The sequence below is a fragment of the Suricata suricatta genome, chromosome 9 (genome assembly GCF_006229205.1).
Source record: "Suricata suricatta isolate VVHF042 chromosome 9, meerkat_22Aug2017_6uvM2_HiC, whole genome shotgun sequence".
NCBI classification, from domain to species: Eukaryota; Metazoa; Chordata; class Mammalia; order Carnivora; family Herpestidae; genus Suricata; species Suricata suricatta.
This window is the reverse complement of record NC_043708.1, coordinates 33,341,072-33,359,404: the sequence shown is the minus strand read 5'-3', so window position 1 is coordinate 33,359,404 and position 18,333 is coordinate 33,341,072. Positions and strand designations below refer to the sequence as shown.

At 37.6% G+C, this 18,333-nt stretch overlaps 1 long non-coding RNA gene across 1 annotated transcript in view; it reads right to left on the bottom strand.

Moving 5' to 3' along the window:
• The window catches only part of LOC115302914, a 76,494-nt gene that overhangs the window by 35,699 nt on the left and 22,462 nt on the right, over positions 1–18,333 (bottom strand). The gene's annotated exons all lie outside the window — the stretch shown is intronic.

Sequence of the window (18,333 nt, the reverse complement as noted above, 5' to 3'; positions counted from 1 at the left end):
TCACAGTGAACAGCACAAAAATTCATGCCTGAATGAACCAAACCAAATCAGGCATATCACAGCTTTCTTGCACTTTGGAACACCATTCAGCATTTCAGCACTATACCTGAGTGTCATTTGAAATAGCACACTCATCAACAAAAAGCACAAAGTGCAAAAAAAAAAAAAAAAAAGTGACACTGGCATCCAGAAAGGATACCTGCCCCAGCCCCGCGGGGTCCTTCAATGGGGAACCTGGAGAAGGGAACGGATGAATGGATGGGACAAGAGACACAAAGAATGAGAGCAAGACAGGAGGTCTGATCAAGCTCTAACGTTTATTCAAGGTGGCTCATTATCTACACAACCAGGGGGGAAGAAAAACGCAAGGAAAGCAGAAAGAACGTGGGGGAAGGCACAGGATACCTGTGACCTGTCAGACATTAACTGAAGGTAAACTTAATTCCTGGAACCAACAGCTGTTTATGACTCCAGGAACTAACAGCTCTTTACTGCTGCTTATCTTGCTGTGATATTTAACAAAGTTAGTCAGTTCTGCCTTAGTTTTTCCACCAGAGTTCTTTAACCCCTTCTTGGCTCCCGGCAGATACCGGTTAACGGTATGAGAGCTGAAACAAGCAGAGCATTACCTTGTTCAGTTTATCTGGAAATATGAGTGTTAGGTAACTCAAATATTTCTCTGCTCTTGTATCTGTCCACAAATGAGCATGAAAGGACTGTAAGCATTGATTTGGGAATTACAAATAAATTTGAGTAAGCAAATTTGCAAATATTGAATCCACAAATAATGAGGATCAAGTTTATATATAAATATAACTGATTTTTCAAGTTGTTTACCTCCTATCCTGTGACTATGCTAAACTCATTTATAAGTTACAGTCGTTTTTTGGAGGTTCCTTAGGATTTTCCACACAGATAACCATGCAAAGGCTTCGATATCCTTACCAATTTTCTCTCTTCCTTTATCATCAACTCTGAAGAGGAATATTGGAAGCTCTGACTATAATTATGGATGTCTATTTCTCCTTTCATTTCTATCAGTTTTGGCATTAATGTATTTTGAGCCTCTGTTATTATATATACTCAGAATTGTTATGTTCTCCTGATAAATTGACCCGTTTGTCATTATCCATGGTAATATTCCTTGTTCTGGAAATTACTTTTTCTGATATTACTATAATCACTCTAGCTTTCTTTAAATTAGTATTTACACAGTATGTCTTCATCTACCCTTTTATTTTTAATTTATCTGTATATTTAGAATTCAAAATTGATTTCCTATGGACAACATAAAATTGGGACTTAATTTTTAATAATCCCCGCCTTTTGGTAGGATTGTTTAGGCTTTTTACATTTAATATGATTTTGATGTGGTTGGCTTTATATCTACCGTCTTGCTATTTGTTTTCTATTTTCCTCTTTTCCTGTCTTCTATTGCAATAATTGAATATGGTTTATGGCTCCATTTTTATCTTCACTTTTGGCCTACTAGCTATAGTTTTTTTGTTTTGCAGATTGCTTTAAGGTTTATCAAGAGAAGAGACCACTAACGTGATGAGGGTCAGTCAAGAAAGAGTTCTTGATATATTTTCAGTCAAAATGGTGTTTTTATTAAAGCACAGGGAGAAAACAAGTGGCAGAAAGAGCTACACTGTGGTTGTGAGGAGCAATTGATCATATACCTTTAAGCTGGGGAGTAGAGATAAAGCTTCTGAAGGGATTTTCATATGTTAAGAAGACTTACAGTATCCTGGGGGTCTGGCTATTGGCAACCTAAGGTTGCTTTTTGCCTCTAGCAAAACATTAACATCAGGGCAGTTGTGAATTCCTGGAGGAATGTCTTATTCTGCCTGTCTCAGGTATTTATCATTGGGCTATCAGTTGTAAGGAAATTTAATTTCATCTACAATTCTTTTGCCTTCATTCTCCTCCTCAACTACCACTTAATACTTGAAATAAAAAGTCAATAGAAAATAAGAGCTAGGCTGATCAGAGTATCTCTGAACAGAGCAGATTACTGGTTTTATATTTAGTTTTGGAAATGTGGAGTTCAGAATTGATGGACTTTGAGAGGCGTAAGTGGAAGTGTGATGACTCAGGTGAAATGACTGTTGACTGGTTGTCACTCAGTGTCATGTTTATGGAAGTGAGTACATCTTGGATTGATTCACTTTAGTAGTGAAGGACTGACACTGATCTGTTGACTTGCAAAAGCATGTTCACTGATGGGAGTTGTTGGTTGAAAAACAGCTTTAAAGGCAATTCCGGTGGCTACTTTTCACTATGGCCAAAGCCTGAACATTTTATTCTCAGATTTAAAACCTACATATGCAACTTATTATAATCTAGTTTCAAATAATATTATACCACTTCATATATATTGTGAGAATCTTACCAACAATATGCTTCAATTTCTTCCCTTCCATCCATTGTGCTTTGCTGGTATATTTTATTTCTAATTTATTATTAATCCCAAGATACATTGTTATTGTTTTTAAATAATAATCTTTTACATTTTTTAATGATAAAAGAATCTTTTTATATCTGCTCATATATTTGCCATTTCCAGTTCTTTTCATTTCTCTCTGTAGATCCAAATTTCATCTAGTTTTATTTCCCATCTGTTTGAAGAGCTTCCTTTTACATTTCTTGCAGTATAGGCTGCTGGTATTTGTTCTACTTTTGTTTTTCTGTTTTATGAAAATGTCCTTTTTTTTTGCTTTTCTTTTTGGAAAAATATTTTTGCTGGTTATGTAATCTTAGTTTATATATTTTTTTCCCTTCCACACTATAAAATGTGGCATCAGTCCAAGGCACCTGGGTGGCTCAGTCGATTTAAGTGTCTGACTTCTGCTCGGTCATCATCTCACGGTTCATGGGTTCGAGCCCTGCTTCGGGCTCTGTGCTAACAGCTAGCTCAGAGTCTGGAGCCTATCTTCAGAATCTGTGTCTCCCTCTCTCTCTGACCCTCCCCTGCTCACACTGTCTCTGTCTCTGTCTCTCTCTCTCTCTCTCTCTCTCAAAAATAAATAAAACATTTAAAAAAAAGACATTAGTCCATTGTCTTCCAACTTTCATGGTTTTTAGCAAGAAGTCTATTATCCTTTCTTTGTCCCTCTTCATGTACTATGTCTTTTATCTCTAGCTGCTTTAAGATTTTGTCTTCATTATTGGATTTCAGCAATTTTATTGATATGTTTTGTGTGGTTTTCTTCTGTTTCTTCTACTTGAGGTATATTGAACTTCCCAGATCTCTGGGTTTATAGTGTTCATCAAATCTGGAAATTTTTTTACTATTATTTTCTCAAATATTTTTCTGTCTCTCCTTGTTTTCTCCTTCTGGGGCTTCAATTACATGTACATTAGACTACCTGATAGTGTCCCACAAAGCATTGATTTACTTGTTATTGATTTTTTTCCTCCAGTTTGTTTTAGATAGTTTGTACTGTGCCATTTTTAATTAATTGCTTTTTTTCCTGCAGAGTTGTAATTAGACATTAATTCCATTTGATGTATTTTTCATTTCTGATATATATTTTTTTATTTTTTGAAGTTCAATTGGGATGTTTTTATATCTTCCCTTTCTCTCTTCATTATTTTTGCTTTCCTCTTCTTTATCAAACATATGGAGATGGGTGATTTAATGTCTTTCTCAGATAATTCCATCTTGTCTGTCATTTCTAGATATGCTTCTCCTGATTTTTCTTCTAATTATGTATGATATCTTGCTTCTTTGGATGTTTGATAATTTTTGTTGGATGTGGAACATTTTTAGTTGTGTATTATCATGTGCTAGATTTTATTGTATTTCTTTAACTATTGCTAAACTCTGTTCTGGAATGCAGTGCAATTACTTACAATAAGTCTGATCCTTTCAAAGTTTGCTCTTATATTTTGTTAGTATAGATTCAGGACAGCCTTTAATCTGAAGTTAATCTGGCCAACTAGTGAGAACACCAACAATTTCCAGCCCTATGAAAGCTATTTCCTTTCCAGGGTTCTCTCCATAACCTCAGTTAATTTTCTCACATGCATGGGCAGATAATTACTTAGCCAAAGACTAACGGAATTCCTTCAACAGATGTGCAAAGATCTCTGTCTGTGAAACTCTTCCCTGGCCCTTATTTTTATCTGGAAATTCTAGCCATCTTGGTCTGTTTAAATTTGAAACTGTCTCCTCAGCTCGCCATGACTACCAGTGTCTGGGGTCTCTTTCCCTGTACTGCCATCTGGAAACTATTATGATTATAGGGCTCACCTTATTTGTTCCCTTGTCTCAGGAATCATTGTTCTGTGCTGCCTGTTTTCCATCATCTGAATCCCATTGTTGCATCTATTTTGCCCAGTTTTATAGTTGTTTAAAGAAGATGAATAAATATGGTCCTAGTTACTCCATCATAGCCACAAATTCCCTGAGGCATTCTTTTAGTGTGAGACATTTTAGAAATGAATGAAAAATTTAATTAAAAATAATTGAGGGGCGCCTGGGTTGCTCAGTCAATTGAGCGTCTGACTTCAGCTCAGGTCATGAACTCAGTTTGTGAGTTTGAGCCCTGCATTGAGCCCTGTGCTGGGCTGACTGGGTTCCAGCTCTGACTGGAACCTGCTTCAGATTCTGTGTCCCCCTTTCTCTCTGCTCCTCCCCCACTCACACTCTCTCTCTCTTTCAAAAATAAATCTCTGTCTCGCTCTCAAAAATAAATAAGGACTTAAATAAATAAATACATACATACATACATAAACTGCTTTTTTGGAAAACAGGTGTTTTGTTTTGTTAGTTTAACAACAACTAAGACAAAAGTTAATATTTGATCATGCATAGCAGTTAAGTGCATGGACTCTGGAATCATGTCGCTTTAATCTCAGTGCTGTCATCTACAAGCTGTATGAGTCTGATTTATGTACTCATTTCTTCTTTGCCTCTGTTTCCCTATCTGTGAAAGGAAAGTGATAATACTACCTATTCCATGGGGTTTTAGTAAATATCATGTGAGCCATATGTGTATGAGGCACTATAGCCATTACCTATTGCTCTATAACAAACTTGTATAATAAAATACTCTAAAATTTAGCAACTTGAAATAAAAACAACTTATTAACTCACAATTTGGTAGGTAACAATTTCATCTGGGCTTCTCTGGGGTTCAGCTCATTGTTGGCTCTGATGACGGGGATAAGGGGACCACATGTCCCTTCTCTTCCCACCTGGTAGCCCAGGTTTGTTCACATAATGAAAAAGGATTCTAAGAGCAGCAACACTGCAAATTTCATTACTCAAGCACTTTCCAAGTCTCTCCCTCAGTCACATTTTCTATTTTCCCATTTGCCAATATAAGCCATATGGCCTAGACCAGAGTCAGTGTAGGAGGGCATCATCAGTGCACCGATACAGAGAAGGGACAAATTCATGGCCATTTTTTGTAGTCTATCATAGGCACTGAGCAAAATTGCAACTGTTTAGTACTTGTGCACATTTTTTCTTTATTTTATTGTAATATAAACTCAACAGGCATATAGTAGCTGTTATTTATAAATGATAAACAGTAATAAGAACCAGGTATCTGAGATGTTAATTATTAACTCTATTTCATCATTGTACTATTATAGCTAAAATAAATGTGCTTGTCTTGGCTCAGCTGATGTTTTCACTCTGCTTCTGTGCAATCATTACAACTTCAGGGGACATCTCTTGTCTCCAACCCCGCAATCACGTTCCGCTGCAAAATTCCTTCTCTCTGAACTATTCAGTGAGAACATTTGTATAAATCACCCAGAATGTTGGCAAGAAAAGAGCAACTTCTGGGCTGAGTGCTTTTTGAAAAAAGTCTTCCCTGCTACCCAGAAGTCATTTACATAGGTTAATTCCTGGAGTTTAAAATCCACAGTCCCTTTTGCTGTAGCAACTGTGAAACTGCCTTTTTTGTAGCATCACAGAGGGGTTACTGGGTAAGATTTTATGCACACACATATGGGGCACGGTTGACAACAGAAATACTATTTATTGTTCCTGTGCACTTAAGACTGAAGAACTCTCTCTCTGGATATGTTGCTCTCCTAACACCAAATGCCATGATTATTGTCCCCATGAAGTATTACCTGAATCTTCCTGAATCAAGCACTCATCTGCAAATCATTGCTCAATCATTCTCTGGTCCTACACTCCCAAACTTGATTCAATCATAGAGCTTGTATGCATATCCCACAAGTCTTCACTGAAGACTTGCGTATCCTACAAGTGCGTATCCTACAAGTCACCTACTTCTCTGTGGCAGGATGATTCATTGAGATATTAATGTTACCTTGTTCTTGCTGCAGTAGGAAAATACATAGAATAAAAGGGAAATTTTCCTCATCCTATCTCCCTTCCAATACTCATGTCTCTGTGATCGGCCTCTCTTGCTTTGTGGAAATTATTTTAGTAGATTTTTGTGCTTCAGAAATGACGCTGAAAGTAACTCTACCCACTCCCCCAACCTCATGCCCAGATCTTTGTTTAGGAAGAAGCTAGTGCTTAGAAAACAGGGATTTAAGGCCTGAATCTTTCAGGTATAGATAGAAGACTGAGACCTCACTCCCATGTAGTGGTCCATGAGTGATCGACATGGATGGCCCATGATGTGACAACACATGGATACCAGGTACCATGGCCTTTGGAACCATGACCAATTTGGTGCAAGAGAGTGTTCATGCTTAAATGGACCAAAGTGACTTGGAGAAGGAACACCTTAGCAGCAATTATGAGAAAATAAAGACGGAGGCCCTTTGTCCAAGTTTTCTATATTGTGAAGCCCTGATAGGGAAATAGACCTGTCTCCCCTCCCCTGTCTCATGTGCCTGCAATTAGGTTTTCTGCTAGCTCTGGTTTGACCAAGCCAGAAAACAAAGCATTTGTCACCTTTTTCATATCCTAGTCCAGGTGCAAAATTATACTGATTTACTTGTAAAAGCAAAATCTTTATCAACAAGTTCCTAGGAGCTGATCTTCTGAGCTATTTTCCATCCTTGAATTTTTTTTTTTTTTTTTAGCTTCAAGCTAGTCACCAGAAATCCCAGGGATAATAAATACAAGAGTTGGTAGGAGTCTTGTGTGTCAGTGCTAAAATCCCTTCTGGATCTGGTGCACGATAACTAGCTGACTGGCACCAGTAAGTCTGTTAGCAGGTGTGAGATAAAGAGGATTCAAACCCTACCATGGCCCAAAAAGCAATTACACAGAAATGTTGCTGCAGGACTTAACATTAAAAACTCTCCATCACTTCTAGTTGGCTCTATCCACTAGTCCAAAGGCAATTTCCTCCCAAACTTTTAGCATTATAGAGTCCCTCTTTCCCCTTGAACCTGAAAATCCAGCTGTGTTCTCTCGCCTCTGACATCAGCATTACTGGCTTTGATACAGCCAACCATCTGGTTGATGAGGCATGAGGCAGAATGGAATCCAGCTCACTACTCCCTGCTGTTTCTACATGAACACTACAAAACTCAATGGCGTCAACATGGATGGTGAGCTATGACTCAGACTCACAAGGAATTCGCATATTAAAAAACCATGGGCCATGAATTCTGATGACCATAGTGACATTTGCAGGCTGAGATTGAAGTGGCTGTCTTTGTGATATCACAGAATTTTGAGGGGATACTTTTAGTCAGGTGGTCTCTCCCAAGAAGTTAACCAGATGATGTGAAATCTTCAGTACAAGCAATAGCATAGACATTTAGAATATTGAGAAAGGGAATTAACATTTTTAGCTATTTTATTGTTTCAAGTATGTGATGTATCTGTTCATTTACTGTTTGAATTCATACTTCTAAAGCTGCTCTTTATTTTTTTCCTACTCCTTTTCAACACATTATCTGTAAGTAGAAAAGTTCTACCCATCAGTGTTAACCATTTTCTTCACCTCCCACCCACAAAACCTCACTCCCTCAGCTTTCCTGTCATTTCTAACTTGGAGAATTAGAATTAGAATTTCTAACTTGAGGAAAAGAAACACAACAACAACCACAAAAAAGAAGGAGTAAGAGGAGTGCCTGGCTGGCTCAATTGGCTCAGTATCCAACTCTTAGTTTTGGTTCAGGTCACGATCTCACAATTTGTGAGTTCGAGCCCCATGTCTGGCTCTGCTCTGCAGGTGTGAAGCCTGCTTGGGATTCTCAATCTCTCCCTCACTCTGCCCCTCTTCCTGCTCTCACTTTCTCTCAAAATAAATGAAAAACCTTTTTTGTTTTGTTTTGTTTTTTTTAAGACAAAATGGGGAGTCTGGGTGGCTCAGTAGTTGAACTTCTGACTTTGGCTCAGGTCATGATCTCATGGTTCAGTTCATGAGTTGGAGCCCCACATCGAGATTGCTGCTATCAGCACAGAGCCTGTTTTGGATCCTCTGTCTCCCTCTCTCTCTATCTCTCCCCTGCTGGTGCTCTTTCTCTCAAAAATAAATAAAACATTTTTAAAAAGTAAAAATAAAATTAAAGAAAAGAAGGAGTAAGAGTAATGAGAGTAGGGACAGATTTTATAATCATAGACTTGAATTTAGTCATCATTCTGCTACTTAATAAATGAGTCATCTTGTGTAATATTATTTGAACTCTCTGCACCTCAAATTCTAACCTGTAGATTAGGAAAATACTAGTAAATAAGGTAGGGTGTGGTCTGTGTAATCTAGCAGACCTTTATATATATTATTTAATAAAGGAAAAATGAGAAAAGCTTTTAAACTTCTATTAGACCAAAAGTAGAGTCACTAAAATGAAAGTTGCTGAAGAAAACTACTTTCTCCTTCTCATTTTCCTCTTGAGCACTGAAATAGGTACTATCCTTGTTTGGTTTAGTGCTTTCATTATGGAGATGAATTCTCTGAATAGATTTTCCCTGGCAGAATGAGAATCAATCTCTCTCTCTCTCTCTCTCTCTCTCTCCAGGAAATAGAAATTTAGGATTTAGGAAAGAACACTAAGCACTCGACTTATTTATCTGCCTGTGTCTGCTGGACTGTCCAGTTGCCCTTCTCCAACTCTCCTTCGAAACTAAAATATAAAAAGCAAAAGGCCATCTACAGCCTTGCTCAATGTGACTGTGCAAACCTATTCCACTCTTGGTTTGTATTCAGGACACACACGCTCCTCCTCCTGTAGTATTTGCTGATATACTTTGCACTCCAGCTGCTGCAATATTTAAATCAGTGATTCAGTACACAGACCACACGATGTGCCACTACACTCCAACAAGCAAGGTCTGTCTCTCCATGGGGACAGAGGATCTAAGCATCTGTCATTCTCCTCCTGTTGCTTACAATTAACCACACACCCCTTTACACACATAAATATTTATGTGCAAAAATAAAACTCCCCGGTGCTTTAAACCAATCTTTCTTCTCCTCAGTGAGCTTTGGAAGTTGCCAAAATGAATTTTTTACTTAATTCAAGACTCTATAAGAAACTCTTTGGTGTGAAGAACTTACAACACATAATTATATTCCTAGAAAATAATTTTAAAACCTTAGGGATAGAAGTAGATATATGTGTACTTCTAGAATGTAAGTTCCATGAAGGAGCAATCTTTGTCCATTTCAAGTGTTTAGAACAGTCCCTCTTACATAGTGTGAGCTCAGGAATATTTTTTGAATACTGAATAAATGAAGGCACACTGACCCCCAACTATGAAACATGATTCTGTTGTTTAAGATGAAGAGTTTAAATGCAGAACTTCTGGGCAAACATTGTGGAATCTAAAAATACTACGATATTAAGGGAGAATAAGCTGGCATGAGAAATAATCATGAGATGTAAAAGTTCAACAAGAAATTTACTCACTTAACAAATGATCATTAACGATTGTCAAGCATCATCACCTTAAAGTCCTTAAAGTGATTATAAAAAATAAAGAGTCATCCTTAACTTCAAGAAACTCTTGGCTTTTGTGTGATTCTCAAAAGATGGTTCATGGATCTCTTATCAATATCTGTTAAAATTGCAAAATCTCTGGTCACACCTCAAACTTACTGAACCAGAATCTGAGAAATCTGTATTTTCAACTTGCTAGCAGGCACTTATGAACACTAAAGTTTGAGCAACTGGTCTACTGGAATTTATGTTATTTGTCTGTTTCTTGGCAAATAGGTGCAAATGGTGTTAGCATTCAGGTAACACATTGTCACAGCCAAATATCCCTTATTGAACTGAGAGAATAGTAATATTGAAATAAATGATTTTTGATTAGTTGCTGAGCATTCTGTTGATTTGAATCTACAAAACAATCCTCTTTTAAACTAATCCTTATAGGGACTAGTGATTTGAGATGAATTTTTAAGATTAATATTTAGTACATGTAGACTTTTAGAAAAAGCCTAACTAAATTCCCTGCATGTCCACTGAATTCCTTAACTTCTTTAAACAGTATTTGAAACTTGCCTCAGGCCTCATCAATTTCCAATATCCCAGGATCTCCATTAACCTGTCCTGCTCAGCACTAATTCCAGAACTGACTGACACCTGAACACTTTCTTGAGAAGACTAATTAGGTCCTCAGTGCCCAAGGTGTAGTCAGAATCCACTACCATCTGACTCAGGATGTGAGGCCTTAACATTCCGAATGTTTAGCTTTAATTATGTGTTTGTGTAATTTAATGCAGTTTTCTATGGACTACTGACATAGCTCATCTTTCAACAACTTTGCTGACCCCTGTGGATTGTGAAATTCATTTCTTGGTACTTTTTCTCTACTGTCTTATTTGCTTCTACTCTTTCATATCTCTGCATTGTTCAACTCTGTGATTTCAACCAGCTCGTGAACCCTGTCCTGTATAGGTCCTGATGCCTCTAATAACTCTTCTCTAATTCTTAACCAATTCTTCTTCTTTAATTCTTAACCAATTCTTTTTGAAATGATTTGTAAAAGTTTAATATTTAATTATTTTCCTTCTTCTATGCTGCAGAGCTGTATTTGCCATTTCACTAAGCAGAGGGTACAAATTGAGAGTTCATGGGGTGCCTGGGTGGTTCAGTCGGTTGAGCACCTGACTTTGGCTCAAGTCATGATCTCACAGTTTGTAGGTTCAAGCCCTGCGTTGGACTCTGTGCTGACAGTCTGGAGCCTGCTTCAGATTCTGTGTTTCCCTCTCTCTCTGCCCCTCCACCTCTCATGCTTTGTTTCTCTCTGTACCTATAATAAATAATCATAAAAAATTTAAAAAGAAACAAATTTAGAGTTCGATCACATACTAATGTTATTATTTACACATTATTTTATACTCTTATTCTCTGTAAAAATGGTATATTAAATTCAATGCAGGCCAGAAAAAAAATGAAAGTACTTTGAGAATTGCAAACATTGTCACTAAGCTAGCTGTAAACATCTCCTTAACATTTTGGGGGGAAAAACACAGATTAACAGTGATTTGAGATAATATCATTTAATGTCTTAACATTAAACTGCATATTTATTGTTAATCAAAACAATTCTTTCAACTCAAAGTGATGATACTTAGTGTTCTGTTAATTATGCAAGGAGCTAATCAATTTGTCCCTTAAATGGATGTTCAACTGGTTAAGAGAAGCTAATTATCAGTTATGAAATCCATATGGCACAGATGAGTCAGGGATAAAATGTTTTTTGCAAACTTGGGGTGAATAATTATTTCTCCTTAAATTACCTCTTATTTCAGTTAGAAGAAGTTATTTTCTTTCCTTAAATGTGTAAGAGTTATACTCTTATCTGTAGATTGAAAATTAAAGCCTAAGTTAGCCTATAGTTTAGAAATCAAACCAAGGACCATGCTATATAGTAGTTCAATTTCTCATGTAATCCCTAAAGGTCAATAATTAGGCAAAGGAATTATAATTCAACGTTAAGAATTGCTATGAATAAAATAAGGTTGTTGATAAATTTAACTCCCCTCAATGCGATAAAGAGGATTTATGTATTTTGTTCAGTACTCTGAAAAGACCATTTTATCCAATAATATTCATCCATTCAACAAATAGTAATTAAGCATCTATTAAGTGTCTGGTACAGTGCTAGACACCAAAAAAATGTAAGTAAGGGCATATAAGATACAGTTACTGACTCTAAAAGGCCAAAAAGAAACAAAAAGCAATCACCGTAGTAGATCTTAAAAGTTCTTATCACCAGAAAAAAATTATAACTATGTATGGTGATGGATACCAACTAGACTTATTGAGGTAATCATTTTGCAATATATATATATCAGATCATTACGTTCTGCACCTGGAACAAATATAATGGTATATGTCAATTGTACCTCAATAAAATAAAAAAATTTAAAGAACTATCATGATAGCTAATTAGATACGTTTTCACTAGTCACAGTCACTCACAAATAAACAAGTTAAAAAGATAGAGAAGCAGCATCATATAGGTACATGCTATCTTTTATGCATCAGAGATTTGACAAAAGCTACCAATGTCAGAAAAAAAAGCACAGTTTAATGACTCTAAATTCAGTGGCCTGGCAATGAGGATGACTGGCCTCTAAATCTTAGCTTGTAGCTATCACTAACGTCCTGTTTGACTTTGGGAGTACTTAAATATTCTCTGTATTTAAAATTTCTCATCGGCAGAAGAGCAGTAATAGAGGTAATGTAGTAGTAGAGGTCAATTTCCGATCATTTGGAGGAAAACCAAGACATCCTCAAGGCCTGTATTTGGAATCCAAATGCAAAGTGCATTAGTCGATCAATCTTTCAGTCAGTAAGTATCTATTGATTATCTACTGAGTGCTCTCCAGGGTGCTCTCCAGGGTGCCAGGCCCTATGGGGGACACACAGAAAAGGGAATAAAAGTATCATTTTTTATTAGCTGTCAACCTTGTTGTGTAGAAAACAATTAATATGCAATAATAATGAGGAAAGAAATGAACTAATTAATATTTATTGGGTGACTACTATATGCCAAACACTGATATGCTTTTTTTTATTTTTTAATGTTTTATTTATTTTTGATATAGAGAGAGACAGAGCATGAGAGGGGGAGGGGCAGAGAGAGAATGAGGCACGGAACACGAAGCAGGCTCCAGGTTCTGAGCTAGCTGTCAGCACAGAGCCTGACGCGGGGCTCGAACCCAGGAACGTGAGATCTGACCTGAGCCAAAGTCGGAGGCTTAACCGACTGAGCCACCCAGGCGCCCCTGATATGCTTTTTAGACTGTAAGACTTTTGCATGTTATGTTATTTGGAAAGTGAGCAAGTGCATATAATCAAAAGCTAGACTGTAGTCTTTTAAGAGCTATAGATCGTTGGATTAGAGAGATATCAATGAGACTACATTTAGGGATGACTGCATCAAAGTTAGAGAATTTGAACTGAGCCAAAGTTGAGCTGTCTTGGAGCACATGAAGTTGAATATAAAACAACACATTCCAGAGGAAAAATATAGAGCCCCAAAGAGGCAAGGGGCAGAACAAGCAATCACTGTGCACTTATGGGCATATGCTTTTGCCAAAACAGAGGTCTTAAAGGCAGACAATGGAAAGCTAGAGCTGGGCTTTGAAATCCTCATTTATAAGTTGTAGGGATGTCAATTTAGAAGAAAGTGTGTAGGAAAAAAGAAAATATCTGAAATACGGAGGGGATGAAATTTCTAGAGTAGGGAGTCATGTGATAAAAGAGGTTTAAGAGAGATTGGTCTGAGTATGGTATATTGATTAGATTTTAGGGTGCAGCAATTGGACCATTAGGAGATTGGCTCCTTCTGACTCCATAATTCTGATTTCTGCAACAGCCAGATCACAGATTTTTTTCTTATCATTTGTAGAATACCATATCCTTTAGAGATTTTAGATCTGCCATTTGATTTACTGAACCTGCAGTGACAGATGGCTTATGCAATATAAAGTGCTAATCCTACTTTGTCCAATTTGAGATTTGTCATGCAGAGATTTTCTCGAAAAGAGAATGGTTGTTTACTTGCCCAACTTTTATTTCTCCACTGTCTTTCCATCTACCTTTTGGTTCAGGATTGAGTTAAAACAAAGTCAGCAAAATAATGCCATTATTCCTTTTCCTTCTTTCAATTTCTGGGAACGGTGAGTGCCTGGCAGAAGTGAAATAGGGCCATGAGCCTTGAAGGTCTTCAAAGCTTTTCCTGAGATAAGGAGTTTGAGACCAAAAACAGAAAGAATCAAAATAAGAGGTGCTGTCACACCTTCCTTCTCTGCACACCTGTGGGAAAGAGTGGGAAAGAAGAAGGGAGAAGCAGCCAGTGGATAAAAGAAAAGTAGAGATAAAGTGGGTGCTATGAGGCCATGATCTCAACTCAGAAGGAAACTTATTTTCCTAGGAGAGAAACCATGAGGTCTTTTCAAGATACACACTTGGTTCTGCCATTCCCTACAGCATCTAGGTAAACCCCTGGGTAGTTCCCCCGGCAGAAGGTTTTGCCTCTGTCTTTCCTCCTCTGTTCCCCTTATCTCTATTTCTCCATCCTACAACCCTATCCCCCCACCAGAAACTTGTCCTCTCTTACCTAGACTCACTGCAACTGTCCAAAGGCAAAAAGAGGGGAGTTCTTTTGGTTGCACACAGGAAGGGCTGACATTTCATTTTTACAAAGAGTACATTTTTTCAAGTTATGCTTCAGGCCTGGGTATGTATATATGTGTGCATGTATGTCTGTTTATCTATCTATCGGTCTGTCTGTCTGTCTATCTACTTATCTATCTAGCTATATCAGCTATTTAAATGTAGATTAATCAGATACATTTTTATAAAAAGGGCCATGGGAGTCTTGATTTCCAGGCCTATCTGGAATCCTCACAAATGTCCCTTACTGCCATATTTTGTCCTTTTCTTTTTATCCCCACCCCTTTCACCTTGACATTGCTCTCCCCACTGTCTTCTCCTCTTTTCCCACTCATGGCAGAAAAACACCAAAGCAAGGAAAAACATGGAGGCTTCCCTGAAAAAAATTGCCTCTAATAGAGGAGATGTTCTAGAAGGTGGATGGTCCAAGGCAACCTCCAAAAAGCACACAGTTTTTTCTTCATCATTTTTGTCCATGCCTAAAGCCTTCCTTCTTTCCTACACTGGGATGTGAAATTGGGTCACTGTAACCAGGGCACTATTCATCAAGGCTCAAGGAATCAGTGTGCTGCAGCCCTCATGCTCCTTTCTTGCCTCTCATCAAGGCCAGAGTAGGGATGACATAACCTCATCTCTACCAGAGGAACCTAATCACTCTCAGGCCTGGACTGGGCCACATAACTCAAGGCAAAAATGCTGAGACACCCCTCAGTGCTGGAGAGTTAGAAGAGAAGATCATCTCTCTAGAGTCTAGAATCTGGATGAACTTTCTGAATCCTTTCAAGATTCACTTTTCTTGTATTCTGAAGCCAGACATACACCATCATCTCTACTTGTTCTCCTCCGTACATCTCCCTGCCCTCTCCCTTACACACACACACACACACATATACACACACCCTCTTTATTCTGTTTTACAGCAAAGAAGTCCTATCTAGTTCCCTGTGTTTTCCTCCATTTCAATTGCATGTAAAAACAGCAGCAATGATTCTAAAGCCATAAAGTTTATGATTTGGAAATAGTATATTCCGATTAGGTAATAGTGCATGGAGCATCTGTACCCTGTTTCAGACCAAGTTACAAATTCTTCATTTCCACAGGGCCCTCACCCCACTCTGTGGTCAATTTCATAATAGGAAATGGCTAAGTTTTAATAAATATTATTCAAATTCACCCATTCTGAACTGGTCTCCAGATTACTTGTCAGTCCCTAGATTTTCAATCACAAGGGCCCTGAAGTAACAATTCTCCATTAGCTCATCGATGATCTTCCTTGTAGGAGCTTTGACATATATCTGTGTATTAAGTGGAGGAATAGGATGGAATAGAGACACCGACATTGATTCTTTTATATGCTAGGTACTGTATCAGACACTCACAAATTTAATTTTAGTTTCATTGTGATGAGCTGAAAACAGAACAGGATACTTATAGCCAAGGATTTAATGGTTTAAAAACATACTGGTTCTATTTGTCCTACAAGTCTGACAAATATAGATTTCCATGCTTTTTCTATTAATGCAGTAATATAAAATACCTTACCTGATATATTAAATAATCTCATTCTTTTTAGCCTATTTAGTTTGTTTTTAAAATTAAAATACTTTTTGATCCTTCTTGCTCAGAATGTTTCAGACACATGCTGCGACATCAGACACATTATACACCCACATTAATCAAAGCATAGAGAAATGATTACTAAAGATGTGAGATTGATAACACTGTCTTTTTAGACATCCAAAGCAAATACTATACTACACAGAAGATAATATTAAACCCACACTCCATCTGTCCTCCTTCAACCTCTCAACAGACCCCTACTAGAAGTTCTTATTTGTAAGACAATAAGCCACAACTCATGAGATAATTTGTTAAAATCTTCTTTACAAGCAGATCTACTTTTGAGTGTTTTGAGTTAAAAAACAAAACAAGCAAAAAGAACAATCAATAGCAGATGTTTGTAGAAACTGCCCCAGTGGAAAGGCAAGGAGAGCAGAAGTCATTCTTTCTTGAAAGCCATATTGGTCTCAAACCTTTAAAAAATATTTTTAATGTTTTTATTTATTTTTGAGAGTGAGACAGAGAATGAGCAAAGAGGGGGCAGAGAGAGAGCAAGACACAGAGTCTGAAGCAAGCTCCAGGCTCTGAGTTGTCAGCACAGAGCCCAACATGGGGCTTGGACTCATGAACCATGAGATCATGACCTGAGCTAAAGTCAGACATTCAACTGACTGAGCCACCCAGTTGGCCCAGAAACAATATTTTAAAATTTATTTAATTTTAATTAGTTTAAACTTATATTTGAATAGTCACATGTGGCTAATGGCTACTATATTAGATAGTGCAGATCAGTGAATTCAAGTGGGAGGTGTAGGCATGTGGGGGGGTGTATTGAAGGGGTAGTGACATACATGAATACATATACAAATAACAAACCAGACAATTAAATTAGACAATTAAAATAATGTCATATGGAGAGTTTGGGAGGCTCCTTTAGAATAGAAGGTTGAGCTGAGAATCTCTGACAGAGTGACATTTAACTGAGAGCTGAATAAAAATAAGATTCCAAGCAAAGATGAGGGATAAGCATTCCCAAGTAAAGAGAGGAGCTAGTGAAAAGCCCTGAAGTGGGAACACTAAGGACAGAGAGAAGCCAGTGTGACTAGAGGGTAGAGGGCAAGGACAGGGTAATCGAGTTGAAGCTGGAGAGGTATAAATGCACATGTATTAGTTTCCTAAAGCTGTTGTAACAAAATACCACAAATTTGCTGGCTTAAAACAACATAAATTATATTCTAACACAGTTCCGGGGGCTAAGGGGTCTGTAATCAAGGTGTAGGCAGGACCTACTTCCTTCAAAGACTCTAGGCTCTAGGGGAGAGGATTTCCTTACCTCTTCCTAGTTTCTGGTGTCTCTCAGCAATGTTCAGTGCTCCTTGTCTTGTAGAGTATCACTCCAATCTCTGCCTTTGTCTTCACGTGGACTTTTTTTTGGTGTGTCCTCTATCTCTCTTGTTATAAGAACACCAGTCATTGGATTTGGAGCACATCCTAGTATGACCTTATCTTAACTTAATTTCATCTGCAAACCCTTCTTTCCAAATAAGGTCACATTTTAAGTTTCCTTTAATGTAGGGGAAGACATCCTTTAACCCACAACAGCACTGATTTTTATGACTTTGAAAGCTAAATTAAGGCATTTGGCTTTTATTCTAAATGTAATGAGATGCCACTTGGGAGATTTGGAGTAAGAGAGTGACTATATGATTTATGATTTTAAAAAATCATTCTGGCTTTAAGAAGATTAGATTTTAGAGAAGTAACAGTGGAAGAATAGAGACTAGAAAAGAAACCATTGCAGGAGCCCAGAGTTGAGATAACAGTTGCCGGGATAAGGCATCCTAGTAGAAATGGAAGAAGTGGGAAGATTTGAGATATGTTTTGGAGGTGGGTAGAATTGATTGATTAGGTATGGAAATGAGGGGGGAAAGAAGAATCAAGGGAACTTAGATTTGAGGTTTGCGTGAAGAGTGGATGGTGTTGCCGTTTGCATGCTAGGGCAGAGTAGGAATGAGGCAGGTTCTCTTTGTTGTTTGAGATACTGTTTAGACAGTCATGTTGAGAGAGAAGCTGGGCAATTACCACATAAAACCACAGTTCTGAGGAGGCCTCAAGTCTGGAGATGTAGGTTTGGAGATCTAGATGAACAAACTAAGACACAGAGAAACTAAGAAAGTTCTCCAGATCACATAGCTAGTAAGTGGCAGAGCTAGGATTGGAACCTGGGCATTCTGGCTCCAG